Source organism: Lepidochelys olivacea (assembly GCF_965140295.1).
Source record: "Lepidochelys olivacea isolate rLepOli2 genome assembly, chromosome: 1".
NCBI lineage: Eukaryota > Metazoa > Chordata > Testudines > Cheloniidae > Lepidochelys > Lepidochelys olivacea.
This window is the reverse complement of record NC_140411.1, coordinates 158,051,897-158,069,689: the sequence shown is the minus strand read 5'-3', so window position 1 is coordinate 158,069,689 and position 17,793 is coordinate 158,051,897.

Genomic DNA, 17,793 nt, shown 5'->3' with positions numbered 1-17,793 from the left:
TGGCTACTTGTTCTGGTCTCCTCACAACCCCTCAGCCATGGCTGCTCACTCTTCTGCATTTTAGTCAGGCATTTCCTCCTTTCTGCCTGCCTGACCCATACTGGGGGGTGAGGGGCATTGAGAGCACACTGAAAGTCTCCCTGCTGTAGAGTCCTGTGCTCAGCGCCAAAGTGGCTTCTGGCTGCAAGGAGGAGCAATTATAGGAAAAGTCCTGTTCAGTCCCTGCAGCTTTGGCTGGAAGATGCTCAGTACAGACAAAATCATTGTAGAATTTAGCTTCCAAACTCAAGCAAGTCTCTACAGAGCATGTGTGATCTGTGATTTTCAGAGGTCATAACTTGGTTAAATATGGATGGATTTTCAAGTGGATGGCAAAAGGCACACCCCTCGTACCAGAGTGGCACCCACCCCTGCCAAATTTTCAGTCCCTGTTTCAAAGTTCTCAAAGAAATGGCTGTAAGAATTTTTTTAACATGGACAAAAGAATATATTTTCCCCTAAGCTTGTTCTGAGAAATAACTAAACTGTCTTGGCTGAAATTCATGCATATATATCTGGCCGAGGCAGACATTCAGCATGGAAAACTTTAGCCAAATGGTTAAAGTTTGACAAAGTTGTAAGCATCTGAAAATAGGATCTTATAATGAGATGTATTGTGTAACCTTAACTATAGGCATTCCTACCTGCACCCCTATACTTTCTATGTTTAAAGGACTTAACTCTGTGGTCGGAAAATGTTTTACAAAGATCAATAATTTAAGTCTCTCAATACCCCTGCAAGGTAGGTACATATTATTCCTATTTTGCAGATGGGAAAACTGAGACTCTGATATTATGGACCAACAGTTTCCAGAACTGTCATTTATTTTGTGATTGTGTGTTTTTTTAATATTGTGTGTCCTTCCTGAGCCAATGAAAGCCTGATTTGCAGAACTGCTCTTCACTCACATCTCCAGCTGAAGTAAAGAGAGCTGCTGGTCCACAGCTCCTCTGAAGATCAGGTCCTGTGTCAGGCACACAAAATCAGTGGTCCTTTCTGAAATGTTGGCTGTAAATGACTTGCCCTGTCTCTCACAAGAAGTTTGTGGCAGAGCCAGAAATATAATTCATGTCTCATGACTCTTAGCCCTGTGCTTCAACCACGAGACCATCTGCCATTTAGACTTCCTGCTTTGAATGAGATAATACACTTGAATAGTTTTGATTTTCAAGAATTCGTTCATTTCCCTTTTCTTCTGTTTGTATTTGCCTGCATTCATACGCTCTGAATTTGTTGAGGTTCAGGTTTGAGTGGACCCCCAAAATCAATAGCACAACTCAGCTCATTTCCAAAGGTTATCAGTGTAAAGTCACAGATCCCTTTAGGTTATGTTAAAGGTCTTGAAAGCAGTCTTAGCTTCAGCTTCAGGTTTGTGATGAAGCCTGGAAACAGGTAAGTGTCCTGTGGTTCAGGTTTCATACTGAAGGTTTTGCACTGCTCTAAAGTTTAAGCCTTGTGTGTGTGTGTGGGGGGGGGGGGGTGTGGGGGAGGAAGCTTTATGAACAGGGAGTGCTATGTTTTCCTGGGCTGTGCATACATTTAAACTGCATCTGTATATGACACCAACTCTGCTCTAATCCAATAGGTCAGAAACTCTGTCTCCCAACTCTACTCTCTCAAATCTCCTAGGCCAACTACTCTGCCCCCCAAGTCCATTGAAATTCTTTATGAATTATCTATTAACACAAACAGCTGGTGTCTCCTCAGAAGAACTTTTCCATCATTGTTTCACAAGGGAGAAGAATATGCTGTACATCAGTGGTTCTCAAAGCCGGTCCGCCGCTTGTTCAGGGAAAGCCCCTGCCAGGTCGGGCTGCTTTGTTTACCTGCCATGTCCGCAGGTTCGGCCGATCGCGGCTCTCACTGGCCGCGGTTTGCTGCTCCAGGCCAATGGGGGCTGCGGGAAGGGCGGCCAGCCCGTCCCTTGGCCCGCGCCGCTTCCCGCAGCCCCGATTGGCCTGGAGCGGCGAACCGCGGCCAGTGGGAGCTGCGATCGGCCGAACCTGCGGACGTGACAGGTAAACAACCGGTCCGGCCTGCCAGGGGCTTTCCCTGCACAAGCGGTGGACCGGCTTTGAGAACCACTGCTGTGCATGATCAAAGTGTGGATTCTCTATTGCAGTGGTCTCCAAACTTTTTTGATGGCGCACCCCATCAGTAAAAAATTTTGAGCACGCACCCCCAATATATGTATATTTATTCATGTTTAAATTATATACATGTACTACAGTACTAATATATTATGTAAATTACAAAACACATACAACATAGAAATTAAAAAACGATGAGATAAAGATGAAATAAACAATTTTAAAAAAAAAATATTTTATTTTATTGATTAACAGTACAAAAAACCTTTTTGCTCTCACTAAATATTATTGTTAATAATAGTATTTTTAGTGAGAGCAGTGTGGTTGACTATGGTTTATTATTTTTGAAAATCTTGGTTGAACACTCTGTGATACAGCCGGCGCTCAGGGTGGGGTGCGGGGTCTGGGAGGGTGCTCAGGGCTGGGGCAGGCAGGAGGTGCAGAGCACTTACCTGGGGCAGCTCCTGTTTGGTGCAGGGGGCTCTGCTCAGCGCAGCACCACCCCGATGGCCACGATTCTGGGATCTGCCCCCGCCCCCGCAGGCAGGGCCACCCGGAACGCAGGGGCTTGAGGGACTTCAGGGCCCTGGCCTGCAGCTCTAAAGCCCTGCGAGCCCGGGCCGGAGGACTCAGGGGGAGCCGTGCAGCCAGCGGCCGGAGAGAAGCGGCTTTGAAGGGGAAAGTGCCGCTTCTTTCCGGCCGCTGGCTGCGCGGCTGCCCCTGCTCCCCCGCGGGCCGGAGGACTCAGGGCCGCCCCCCTTTCTCGCCCCCCCTGTCCCCCCGGCAGTGCTCCTCCTGCCGCGCCGCCCAATCCATCGTCTTGCGCGCCCCCCACTTTGGAGACTACTGGGCTAGTGACATATGTGGTGTTTTAGGGTAAGCCACGAATAAAATGCACCAGATTCTATCACCAGCATAACTTTAATTTTCAAGACTCCATTTAAGGAAAATCTGGTGCAGCTCCCTTCCCCCAGGGAAAAAAAAAATCCCACCCATAAATGCCAGCTCTATAAAGTCAGCTAATTCTAAGCTTCAGTAATGCAGTATAGGGCACATCACGACTGCACAAATGCTATGTTCTAAAGAGGTTTGGGGGATTAATAACCAATTGGGAGTAGTTCAGCTTGTTGTTTATTTTATCTGCACCAGTTCTTCCATCCCTATTTTTGCAATTAATAACATTAAAAGTACTGGGGAACTGAAATCTGTCTCTCGGATACCATCTGCAGCACTTCCTATTCTTGATTCACTTTAACATCCACCTTTTAACTCTGTTGTTTCTCTTCTGTGCATCAGTTGTGAAGAATGCATTTCATGACTCTTATCACCAAAGGGTTACCGAGTAGCAGAAAAGCACAAGGCCCTGGAGATTTGTGTGTGTGTGGGGTGGGGGAATTTTAGGTGCAGGGTGGTGGTGAACTCCAAATATACAGAACTATAAGCTAACCCCTACCCATTGAAAGGAGGCACAGCAGTGTCATGAGATGCTGCAGACTGGAGACTGCAGCACTGGCTACAAAGTGGTCCAGAGCAGGATGCCTTCTCTCTTCCCAACTTCCTAAAGCTGAGATGTGACTTTGTCCCTAAAAGCCTGACCCTGCTCCCACTGAAGTCAACACTAAAATTCCAAAGGACTTCACCAATGGGGTCAGGCTGTAAGGGAGTATGATGGAGAAAATGCGTATGTGCCTACTCAGTTCCATAACAGGCTCCATCCACGTTTGCCCACAGACGTGGATTACATACTGGTGTATCATTACAAGCAGTATACCATGCTACTCTGTCCTACTGCTTAAGGGGTTACAATGAAGCACAATGACACAGAGTTTCAGTTTTAAGTCCTGCCAGAAACCTGACCTCACACACTTGTCTCCTATGTCTGCGGGTCTGTGGTTTCAAGGGGTCTGCCAAAATAAACCAGAGAACATACAAAAAATAAAAGCCGTTTCACCTCGTGCTACTTGGACACATTGCTTCCCCCCCCCCCTTTTTTTCTTTTTTTCAATCAGAATGTGAGTTAATGTTCCTGCATGAGATGCTGAAATCTATTGACTTCAGCAGGGCCAGTGTTGGGAGGTAGCAAGCCAGGCAATTGCCCAGGGCCTTATGAGGAGGGACTCAGGCTTTGGCTTTGCGTGGGGCTTGGGCATATTCATATTTGTACATAATATTCCATTTTTTATTGTTGTACCTATATTACCCTTTTTTATATTATGTGTGTGTGTGTAACTGTATGACTATCAATTTAATACAGCTTTTAAGCCACTGAATATGCAGAAAAAACAGTTGTTGTGGCACACACGGGCAATGGAGTTTTTACAGCATGTTGAGGAGGAGGGCTCAGAAAGAAAAAGGTTGAGACACCCTGTCCTATGTGACCTGACTAACCTTGCAAGTGACAACCTTGTTATAAATATCCAAGAATCATGAGGTTGTCACTTTCCCACTGTCACAGCTAATTAACTTCTAGGAATAACTATGGGAACTATTTAATGTCACTTACCCAAACATGAACCTGTGATGAATGTGGGTACCTGCCTTGCCTGAATTAGCTGAGAAAAACCTCGCCTTCATTATCCACATATAGAGAAAAGGAGTACTTGTGGCACCTTAGAGACTAACCAATTTATTTGAGCATAAGTTTTCATGAGCTACAGCTCACTTCATTGGATGCATACTGTGGAAAGTGTAGAAGATCTTATAATATACATGTAGGTAGGAGTAGCAGTCAGTAGGTTTCCGGTATAGGGTGGTGTTTATGTGACCATCGTTTATTAGCACTGTAGTGTCCAGGAAGTGTATCTCTTGTGTGGACTGGACCAGGTTGAGGTTGATGGTGGGATGGAAATTGTTGAAATCATGGTGGAATTCCTCAAGGGCTTCTTTTCCATGGGTCCAGATGATGAAGATGTCATCAATATAGCGCAAGTAGAGTAGGGGCATTAGGGGACGAGAGCTGAGGAAGTGTTGTCCTAAGTCAGCCATAAAAATGTTGGCCCCACAGTATGATTTCAACATACTGATTTCCATGATTTCAACAATTTCCATCCCACCATCAACCTCAGCCTGGTCCAGTCCACACAAGAGATCCACTTCCTGGACACTACAGTGGTAATAAACGATGGTCACATAAACACCACCCTATACTGGAAACCTACTGAACGCTATTCCTACCTACATGCCTCCAGCTTTCACCCTGACCACACCACACGATCCATCGTCTACAGCCAAGCTCTGCGATACAACCGCATTTGCTCCAATCCCTCAGACAGAGACAAACACTTACAAGAGCTCTGTCAAGCATTCTTACAACTTCAATACCCACCTGCGGAAGTGAAGAAACAGATTGATAGAGCCAGAAGTGTTCCCAGAAGTCTCCTACTACAGGACAGGCCTAACAAAGAAAATAACAGAACGCCACTAGCCGTCACCTTCAGCCCCCAACTAAAACCCCTCCAACGCATTATTAAGGATCTACAACCTATCCTAAAGGATGACCCAACACTCTCACAAATCTTGGGAGACAGGCCAGTCCTTGCCTACAGACAGCCCCCCAACCTGAAGCAAATACTCACCAGCAACCACATACCACACAACAGAACCACTAACCCAGGAACCTATCCTTGCAACAAAGCCCGTTGCCAACTGTGCCCACATATCTATTCAGGGGACACCATCACAGGGCATAATAACATCAGCCACACTATCAAAGGCTCGTGCACCTGCACATCCACCAATGTGATATATGCCATCATGTGCCAGCAATGCCCCTCTGCCATGTACATTGGTCAAACTGGACAGTCTCTACATAAAAGAATAAATGGACACAAATCAGATGTCAAGAATTATAGCATTCATAAACCAGTCGGAGAACACTTCAATCTCTCTGGTCACGCGATTACAGACATGAAAGTTGTGATATTACAACAAAAAAACTTCAAATCCAGACTCCAGCGAGAAACTGTTGAATTGGAATTCATTTGCAAATTTGATACAATTAACTTAGGCTTGAATAGAGACTGGGAGTGGCTAAGTCATTATGCAAGGTAACCTATTTCCCCTTGTTTTTTCCTACCCCGCCCCTCCCGCCCCCCAGATGTTCTTGTTAAACCCTGGATTTGTGCTGGAAATGGCCCACCTTGATTATCATACACATTGTAAGGAGAGTGATCACTTTAGATAAGCTATTACCAGCAGGAGAGTGGGTTTGTGTGTGTGTGTGTGAGAAAACCTGGATTTGTGCTGGAAATGGCCCTACTTGATTATCATACACATTGTAAGGAGAGTGGTCACTTTAGATAAGCTATTAGCAGCAGGAGAGTGGGGTGGGAGGAGGTATTTTTTCATGCTTTGTGTGTATATAAAAAGATCTTCTACACTTTCCACAGTATGCATCCGATGAAGTGAGCTGTAGCTCACGAAAGCTTATGCTCAAATAAATTGGTTAGTCTCTAAGGTGCCACAAGTACTCCTTTTCTCTTTGCGAATACAGACTAACACGGGTGTTACTCTGAAACCTATCCACATATAATGATCTGCCCAAAGTTTGCAGGGCACTTGCTAGGTATTCACAATACAATATGGCTAAAAACAGCAGTTAGATTTGCTTGAGGTTTACCTTGGGGAAACAAGAGTTATAGGAGAAGAAATAAGATCTCACTTGACTTCTTTTATTTTTACTGCCTAATAGAAAATTAATGGGCTTAGCTTGTTCATTATGTATCAGTAGCAGATCCGAGGACCATTTCTCTTTAGACTCCTAGGACAGCTGCTCAGGTCAAGAATGGCCAGCAGTGGCATTCCAGAGCACTCGGTGTGTTAGGCATTGGAGAGATTACTAACTGAACCACCTAGTGAGATTGTAAGAACCGTGAAAATAAGATCTGTTTATTTGTGCAAACTATAGAAGTTTTATCTCCAGGGTTAGACTAATTTGGAATACAATATGATTCTCATTTTCTAAAAAACTGGCATGCAGTGTACTTTATACTACTGTTGTTACTATGCAGAATAAGATTCTTACCGAGACAAACAGGCATATGATTTGTATGATGAAGACAGATCTACTGAAGTTGGTACACACACTCTCTCTGCTTCACTATAGCACTCCCCCCGTGCCCAAATTCCCGTCTGCTTGCTGCCTGGTTCTTGCTACAGATTTAAGGATACTGTACACATATCTTCACAGTGCCCTCTAGAGTACAGTATTATTTACTAATCTGTTTCTGGGTGAGAATTTACTATCCATAAATTTTGTGCCAGATTGTGTGGTGGCTTTATCACATGTCCAAATATCTTTCAGGGAGAAAACAGACTGTCTTTCTTGTTTAAAAAAAAAAACAAAAATAAATTGAATCCAGAACTGGTTAAAAAACCTGCATAAATAACAAACAAAAAACTAAAATTAGGTTTTTGTTTAAAAAAAAAAGAAAAAGCAAAGCTTTGAGATAATCAAACTATTTTTGATATCTAATCTCCAGTCAATCAGTAATCTTTAAAGCAAAGCTTTAGATATCATGATACCTGATTTTGAAATATACGCTTATGTTGTGTAAAAAGAAAAAAATGTATGATAGATTCCACACTATACATTAGCAAGAAAGATGAGTCAGCTGCAGGCCCAGTATTGCTCTGTTTGGCCCATGAGGCTTAGTGGCATAATTGGATTATGAGGTCAATAATGAGGCGTTTTGGGGATCTTCTGGGATGAAAGGCAACATACAGATGTATTTTGTTTCATACTATGACGTCCCATTCAGGTGAGTTAAGAAGAACATGGGATGTCAGGTGCCAAGATTCAAATTGTGAGATAATATAGTAAGTGGTGGTCATAAAGCGCATAAGGCCTGATCCTGTGACCACTGAAATCAGCGGGAATCTCCCGGTCTGAGAAGCACATCACAATTTGATTACACAGTATACATAGTATTTTTTTAAAAAAGAGAACAAACAAACAATCAGATGTCTCGCAAAGGATGAGGTTGTTCCCTCCTTTGTGTCACCAGTTCCTTACCCTCACCAAGGGACTCTAATAAGGAATACAGACCATATTATACCTGAGTCTTTGCACTGGGATTGGGATCTCCTGAATGAATGGCAAGGCTCAAACTGTAATTTTCTCCTGTTGCCAGCACCCAGTGCCAGAGGCGAACAACAGCAGGGGTTCATTACCCGGTGTGCATCACCCAATAATCACAATGGGGTGGAGAAGCAGAAAAGTTTATTTGCAGCTGCAAACAAGGTACAGGGAGAATAGAATCTCAAATCCTGCACATCAGAGCAGGTCATTACACACACTTTTATATTCCTTAATGCTACTGCACTACACATCAGCCAATCAAAGCTTTGCACAAATGCTCTGCCTTCCTTATATGGGTTACAACAATGTTTATTTCCTGCAACCTCTAACAAGCATTCCTAGCAACTTAAACAACCAGCATGTTCTGTCTGGCCTTGTAGCTGTCTCTCCTGTTATCTTTAACTTGGCGTCAGCAAACTTTACACTATGAGGCATTATCTGCTGCTGCAACATTGTTTTAAGAGCAAAAGAGCTTATTCAAACCAGCCAGGCCTGAGTTCTATTAAGGGGGGTTGAGAAAAAGCCCTTAGGCCTACAGCAGGGAGACTTCCTCAACCCTTATGGCCTTCCACCCCCTCAACTTAACTAGTGGCCATGCCCTGGGGTCTCCAACACTCCCATTATTTCTTAATAATTTATTTGATATAATCGAAGGTGTGACAGTCCATTTATTTATTTTTGAGAGCACAGCGCTAAAATATAGTTAATAAGATAAATCAGGATTAAAAACAAAATTTAGATCTCAGAATGCTTTATAAACATGGCTAAGCATTGTTATCCCCAGTTTACAATGGAAATTAAAACATTTCTGATTGATAAAAACCAAGGCTCACAGGGGGAGAGGCCAGATTGTTAGAGGACCAAGAGATGATGTCATCTGAGAGCACAATCAGAGTCTGTTTAACACATGTATTCTTTTCTGGTCTTAAAGGGTTCCTCCTCGAGTCTTTGTTTTCATACCTTGGAAAATGAAACAGTGTCAAATATAATGGTGCCTTCTTGTTTATCGTCTGTCTGTTTATCCGTAATCCTGTGTCCCACACCCTCCTGTACCACATTTTAAAGTTTGGGGAATCTGATTTAGCTTAGTGTTTGGCTATAGACACATTTAGCTGGTGTCACTAAGTGTGTGGGTCAGTTGATCCCTGTAGATTTTAAATCCCCTAGAAGGTGGCATATCTCCATTACATTTTACAATCTTAAAATATTATCAGGTCTACCAAGTGAATCTGGGAATGTCCCTAAGGGGGGCTGGCAGTGAAGCTGAAGGCTTAGTTGAAGTGAATCTCCACAGCAAATTTAAGCTGAGTGTTATGCTTGGGTTGGGTGGGAATCGTTCTGGCATGGTCTCTGGGAGATGTAGTTTTTCCAATACAACCTCATTCTTCCTGCTACTCCGTATCTTCAAAATCCTACCTTTGGAATGCAGATAGAACAAATATGATCCTTCCATTAAATGATTATTTGAGACAGCAGTTAAGGAAGAGTTCCAGGGGCTATCAAATGTCTCCAAGTTAAGGCATGCATAAAATATACGAATGCACTAATAAATAACCAGTCTCCTCTTCACTGATTTGAAAATAATGAGGGGGGCTTTCTTTAACTGACACGAAAGGGTTACTCTTTCACCCTTAGTTTGCTCTGAGCACTGTGGGAAAATGAGATTAGTACTGTTTAGATTAAGGGAGGTGATCATGCAAAACCCTGTGGTGCATTTGTGGAGGGAAACTGGAGGGTTTGAAGAAATAATGAAAGGTGTGAATCATCAACATTCCTCTTTTGTCTAATTAAAAGATTTTCTTATCTCTCATAGTAATATAAGGCCTCCGATCACTGTATTTTTTTATAAATTGTGTAATAAAATCTGCAATAAATCATTGAAAAAGAATCTCAGATTATCAGCAGGCTCTTCCTTTGATATCAGTGTTTCCAAATAGTCTTCTTTCCAGGTTTTTACTTGTTAGTTTATTTTTAGGAGAGACGTAAGTCAATTAGTTCATTTTCCCTCTTAATAGTCTGTTTCTGGCATGCTTAGAGAATACTTGAGCTCACATTGTTTGGTTTTAATGGTGCCCCTTGGAAATGCTGAATTTAAAGATGTCTTGATCAGGGAGTAGTTTCCATTTTGTAAAAAGAATTTGTTTTAAAAAAATATGGCCAGATCCTGCTCTCATTAAAATGGCAAAATTGCCATTAGCTTTAAAAGGAGCAGAAGTACCAATTTTTTTTTAAATAAGACATTTAAAAAAAAGTCTACAGGTTAACGATATATCTCTCTATATCTCAAATAGCCCTCAAGTGCTTCAGTTTCAAACACATAAATGTCCAGAACGTTTCCAGAATGTGTCCGGTGTGGATATTAAAGCTCTTGTGAACCTTTTTGTAAGGCATAGGGTTCTCCCCACCGTCCTTAGCCAAGATTTCCCTTCTGTATTGTTATGCAGAATGCTGTGGACCTGTACTCTAGTCCCTAGCTGGCTGTGTTTCAGTGGTGATGTATGTACAGTGTCACTCCTACTTGTGAAAAAAGAACAGGAGTACTTGTGGCACTGAAGTGAGCTGTAGCTCATGAAAGCTTATGCAACACGGCTGCTACTCTGAAACCTGACTCCTACTTGTGGAAATTCCAGCCAATAGTTCTATCAGGATTGACGGGGATGGGATGGGATTTGTGTCCCCACTCAATGATGCTACACTACTGAACCTGCAAAGTGTCCTAGGATGATTGGTATAAATGAATCCTCATGAGGGCTTTGCCTTTAGCCAGTGTTGTGCACAACCCAAACACTAAAAAACCAGATGATTTAGCTGCTTCTAACACTGGGCAGTGGTTTCCCTGACCTGAACTCAGTGGAACTTCTGTGAGTCAGTGCCCACAAAAGTGAATTTATTTTAAAAATGCCCCCCAACCTCCCTAGTTCAAGGAAATGTTGTTCAAGACAATTTCAGCAAAACTCCATATTCCTTGGAAAGAAACGAGACCCCTCTATTTTTACTTTTTTATCAACCTGCGTCTTCACGCTGCAGCATTTTTTACATCTTTTTACATGCTGAAGGTTGACACCTTTCCAGACGGGGGGGAAAAAATGAGTGTAGGAGGTTTTGCAAGTTCATTTTTAAGGTCTTCAGTGGTCTTTCCAGCAAAGATATGTCCTTTCTATACAACACTGTAGAATGTCAAGAGGGTGAAGACCTTGGTGAGATTCAGGCTTGCAGAATTGCCTGTGATCAACAGAGGAATAAAATAATGTAAGCAGTTGAGATTGCAAGCCTGAGAACCTAGCTGTGATGGAATGACTCTCACAACCATTCACAACTAGACTTTGACTCTAACATTATTTATCACTTAGATTTCCTACACACGAGCATATAAATAAAAATTGGATTGCGTTGGCTACAATGGAAATTGAACACTAATCTACAGCTGCAATTCTTTTACCATTCACAAATAACGGTATCTATGGGTATGTCTACGCTGTGGGTCGACAGACTTGGGCTAGCGGGCCTCACACTAGACCTCTGAAAATAGCTGTGTAGACAGCATTTTGAAGTTGAGCCCCCGCCCCAGCCTGAGTCACAACTTTAACGCACTGTCTACACAGCTATTTCCCCGCTAGCCCAAGTCTGCTGAGCCAGGCTGGGAGGCTCACTGTGGCGGACTGTGTAAACACACCCTAAAACGTCTAAGAAGCTGGGACAAGTTTCTGACATTTGGGCTAAGGTAGAGGAAATACAACGAAAATAGAAAAAAATTGTCAAAATGTTAGGGTCAGATTCTGCTATTCTTATTCACGTTGTTATTCAGGCCATGCTTATGGGCTGGGGGACTCGATCCTGCAAAGCAGCAACTCTGAAAAAGACTTGGGGGTTATGCTGGAAAATCAGCTGAACATGAGGTCCCAACGCAAAGCTGTGGCCAAAAGAGCTCATGTAATCCTTGGACAGGGCTGTCTGAGGGGGTGGGGGAGCGCAGGGCCCAGGACAGAGGCTCTGCATTTCTAATTTGCTGGGGGGGGTGCTCCCCCTGGCTCCACCCAGGCCCCACCCCCCCTCCACCCCTTCCTCCAAGGCCCCACCCCCGTCCTGCTTCTTCCCACTCCTGCCCCACCTCTTACTGCCCCTGCCACGGCCCCGCCTCTTCCACACCCGGTTCTGCCCCCTCCCCCGAGTGTGCTGCCTCCTCGCTTCTCTCCCTTCCCCCTCAGCACCTCCTGACACCGCAAAACATGTGATCCGCTGCAGGCGGTAGGCGCTGAGAAGGTGGGGGAGGCGCTGATTGGTGGGGCCTGTTGGTGGGCAGGAGGTGCTCGGGGGATGGGGGAGATTCTGGTAGGGGGGCTGCCGCTCACCTCCTCATCCTCTCCCACCTGTCTGCCTGCCTCCTCACCCCCTGCCTGCCTGCCACTCGCCTCCCCGCCCTCCTGCTCACAATTTTATCAAAGCACGGAGCCCCCCAAAGCATAACCCCAGGGGCCCCTGATTCGCTGTACCCAAGGGATGGATCTGTCCTTGGATGTATAAACAAGGAAACCCGGAGCAGGATTAGGGAGGTTATTTTACCTCTGCATTTGGCACTGGTGTGACTGCGGCTGGAAGACTGTGTCCAGTTCTGGTGTCCACAATTCAAGAAAGATGTTGATAAACTGAAGAGGGTTCAGAGAAGAGGCACAAGAACAATTAAAAGGTGAGAAAACATACCTCACAGTGATAGACACAAGGAGCAAAATCTATTTAGCTTAATAATAAAGAGATGGTGAAGGTGACCGTCTATAAGTACCTACATGGGGAACAAAAAGAAAAGGAGTACTTGTGGCACCTTAGAGACTAACCAATTTATTTGAGCATAAGCTTTCGTGAGCTACAGCTCACTTCATCGGATGCATACTGTGGAAAGTGTAGAAGATCTTTTTATACACACAAAGCATGAAAAAATACCTCCCCCCACCCCACTCTCCTGCTGGTAATAGTTTATCTAAAGTGATCACTCTCCTTACAATGTGTATGATAATCAAGGTGGGCCATTTCCAGCACAAATCCACGTTTTCTCTACCCCCTCCCCCCCCACAAACCCACTCTCCTGTTGGTAATAGCTTATCTAAAGTGATCACTCTCCTTACAATGTGTATGATAATCAAGTTGGTCCATTTCCAGCACAAATCCAGGGTTTAACAAGAACGTCTCGGGGGGGGGGGGGGGTGTTAGGAAAAAACAAGGGGAAATAGGTTACCTTGCATAATGACTTAGCTACTACTAATAACATCAGCCACACTATCAGAGGCTCGTTCACCTGCACATCCACCAATGTGATATATGCCATCATGTGCCAGCAATGCCCCTCTACCATGTACATTGGTCAAACTGGACAGTCTCTACGTAAAAGAATAAATGGACAGAGATCAGATGTCAAGAATTATAACCTTCATAAACCAGTCGGAGAACACTTCAATTTCTCTGGGCATGCAATCACAGACATGAAAGTTGTGATATTACAACAAAAAAACTTCAAATCCAAACTCCAGCGAGAGACTGCTGAATTGGAATTCATTTGCAAATTGGATACAATTAACTTAGGCTTGAATAGAGACTGGGAGTGGCTAAGTCATTATGCAAGGTAACCTATCTCCCCTTGTTTTTTCCTACCCCGCCCCCTCTCAGACGTTCTTGTTAAACCCTGGATTTGTGCTGGAAATGGCCCACCTTGATTATCATACACATTGAAAGGAGAGTGATCACTTTAGATAAGCTATTAGCAGCAGGAGAGTGGGGTGGGAGGAGGTATTTTTTCATGCTTTGTGTGTATATAAAAAGATCTTCTACACTTTCCACAGTATGCATCCGATGAAGTGAGCTGTAGCTCACGAAAGCTTATGCTCAAATAAATTGGTTAGTCTCTAAGGTGCCACAAGTACTCCTTTTCTTTTTGCGAATACAGACTAAAGCGGCTGTTACTCTGATACATGGGGAACAAAAATCAGACAATGGGCTCTTCATTACAGCTACAAAAGTAAAACAATATCCAAAGGTGGAAACTGAAACTAGACAAATTAGGACTAGAAATAAGGCACAAATTTTTAATGGTGAGAGTAATTAACCATTGGAACAACTTACCAGGGGTTGTGGTGGATTCTCTATCACTAGAAATTCTTAAATCAAGATTGGATGTTTTTCTCAATCTATTTAGCTTAATAATTTTTAAGCCTGTTACTTCTTGTCCTATCCTCAATGCATAAAGAGAATAATGTATCACACTCCTTTTTATAACAACTATTTACATACTTGCAGACTGTTATCTTGTTCCCTTCTCCTCCAAGTCTGCTCTTCTCCAGACTAAATAAACCACTTTTGTTTAAATAAGCCTCTGCAAGCCAACAAATGGTCATGCCAGTAAAGGGAGAGACACATTTATTTCCATTTCTCCCATTTTAGTGTTTTGCTTCACACTGTCCCTTACATTTGGAGCAGTCTTTCCATGCACCAATTATTTTTAATTCTGCTTCAACTCTGTCTTTGATTTGTATGCCATATGTGATCTTCTATAGCTCTCTCCTATCTCCATATTCATGCCTCATCCTTTATATTGTTCTGGTCTAGATTAGATTGTGAGCTCCACAAGCCAGGATCCATGTGTTGATGCTAAGGCCCTTTGCATCTGTGTTGTTACGTAAATACCAAATACAAAGAATGGTTTGTGTTAGACATATAATGGACTTTAAATATGTTACAATTTAGTTATATTCTAATAGAGGATTTTGGGGCAGGTGGATGTGAACTGCTTGATTTCCCCTAAGCCTTCCTTAGATATGAGACAGTCATGCATCAATCGGGAGTTAACCTAGTGTGAAAAACATAAGAAATACCTTTTGTTGTTCCCTTGTTTTCTTCTCATTATGAGCGAGCATTAATCTTTACAGTGGTGTCATGGGATAATTAGAGAAGAGGATTTCCTGTCAAAGGGAGCTCCTTGCGTTGAGCACTATGGGATCATGTACTAGGAAGGGACTAAGGAGGAACTGAAAACTATGCTGGTGGGGACAAGGGAAGAAGAGGTCTATTTCTTATGTACAAGTGCTATAAGTGTAGTCTTTTTAAGACTTTCAGGAAACTGTGCTGTCTATTTCTGGAATAAGATTAAGCCAGTAAAAATGTTGCTAAACATCATCAATCCTGGAGTTGTTGAATCAAACCTTCCAACTGTACTTTTTCTGCATGTACATTTTGCTAAGGCTGATGCGTAGTACATAGTAAAATATACTAGTTTCCTATGCCCTTTGTACACCCCATCCAGAGCCACCTACCAGGGTTCATATGAGCGCACATAAATGTGTGCATACATCTTTTTTTCAACCTCTACATTTTAAATTGTGTTTTTAAATTTCAAGAGGTTGGATGTTTGAGGTAACTAAATATTTTCCAGAGGCCTGCTGTCTTCTCCCCCAGGAAGTGCTCAATCATTTAGCACAGAGTCCACACATTGCTAGAAAAGAGCTTATTTACTCTCTTACAGTCCAAGCCTACTCCCATTGAAGTCTATGGCAAAACTACCTATGATTTCAGTGGTGTAAATAGGGACTCCTCATCAAGTAGAAAGAAAAGGAGTACTTGTGGCACCTTAGAGACTAACCAATTTATTTGAGCATGAGCTTTTTCACTTCATCGATGAAGTGAGCTGTAGCTCACGAAAGCTTATGCTCAAATAAATTGGTTAGTCTCTAAGGTGCCACAAGTACTCCTTTTCTTTTTGCAAATACAGACTAACACGGCTGTTACTCTGAAACTCATCAAGTAGGAGTGTTTCTAGTGTGGCTTATGCGGGGATTGGTTCTGGGCCCTGTGCTATTAAACGTTTTTGTCAGTGATCTGGAAGAAAACATAAAATCACTGATGAAGTCTGCAGATGACATAAAAATTGGGAGAGTGGTAACTAATGAAGAGGACAGGTCACTGATTCAGAGTGACCTGGATCTATTGAAAAGTTGGGCTGCAAGCAAACGCTATGCATTTTAATACAGCCAAATGTAAAGTCATTTTACTCTATATATGTTTTTATATCATGTTCATCACTGTAGTATCTGAGCACCTTCCAGTAGTACATGAAGCAATATGACTACACATCTCTCATGTGTTGTTTGTTCTCTCATCCTCAGTGGGGGAAGTATGTGCAATGGAGAGTCTTGTTTTGGTAGTTTTGTTTTTTTTAAATAGATATACCTGTTGCTATGTGTTTTTGTTAAAGAAGGCAAGGTCAAAGCAATCTGCCTTCCACTTGGAGCAGAAAGTCTGGAGGTTTGTGATAGTCCTTAGTAGGGCTGTCAATTAATCACAGTTAACTCAAGCTATTAACTCAAAACAAATTAACTCGATCAATCATGATTAATGCAATTTTAATCACACTGTTAATAGAATACCAATTGAAATTTATTATAAATATTTTTGGTTGTTTTTCTACATTTTCAAATATATTGATTTCAATTACAATACAGAATACAAAGTGCACAGTGCTCACTTTATATTATTATTTTTATTATAAATATTTGCACTGTAAAAAAGATAAAAGAAATAGTATTTTTCAATTCACCTCATACAAGTACTGTAGTACAATCTCTTTATCTTGAAAGTGCAACTTACAAATGTAGATTTTTTTTCTTACATAACTGCACTCAGAAACAAAATAATGTAAAACTTTAGAGCCTGCAAGTCTGCTCAGTCTTACTTCTTGTTCAGCCAATTGCTAAGACAGACAAGTTAGCTTACATTTACTGGAGATAATACTGCCCTCTTCTTATTTACAAAGTCGCATGAAGGTTAGAACAGGCATTTGCATTGCACTTTGTAGCCGGCGTTGCAAAGTATTTATGTGCCAGATATGCTAAACATTCGTATGCCCCTTCATGCTTCGGCCACCATTCCAGAGGACATGCTTCCATGCTGGTGATGCTCATTAAAAAACAATGTGTTAATTAAATTTGCGACTGAACTCCTTGGGGGAGAATTATATGTCTCCTGCTCTGTGATTTTCCCACATTCTGCCATATACTTAGAGTTATGGCAGTCTCAGATGACTACCCAGCACATGTTGTTTGATTTAAGAACACTTTCATAGCAGATTTGACAAAATGCAAAGAAGGTACCTATGTGAGATTTCTAAAGATAGCTACGGCACTTGTCCCAAGGTTTAAGAATCTGTAGTGCTTTCCAAAATCTGGGAGGGATGAGGTGCAGAACATGCTGTCAGAAGTCTTAAAAGAGCAACACTCTGATGCAGAACCCAAACCACCAAAAAAGAAAATCAACATTCTGTTGGTGGCATCTGACTCAGATGATGAAAATGAACGTGTGTCAGTTGGCACTGCTTTGGATCGCTATTGAGCAGAAACCATCATCAGCCTGGAAGCATGTCTTCTGGAATGGTGGCTGAAGCATGAAGGGGCATACAAATGTTTAGAATATTTGGCACATAAATACCTTGCAATGCCAGCTACAATGGTGCCATCTGAATTCCTGTTCTCACTTTCAGGTGACATTGTAATAAGAAGCAGGCAGCATTCCCTCCCGTAAATGTCTGAGCGATTGGCTGAACAAGAAGT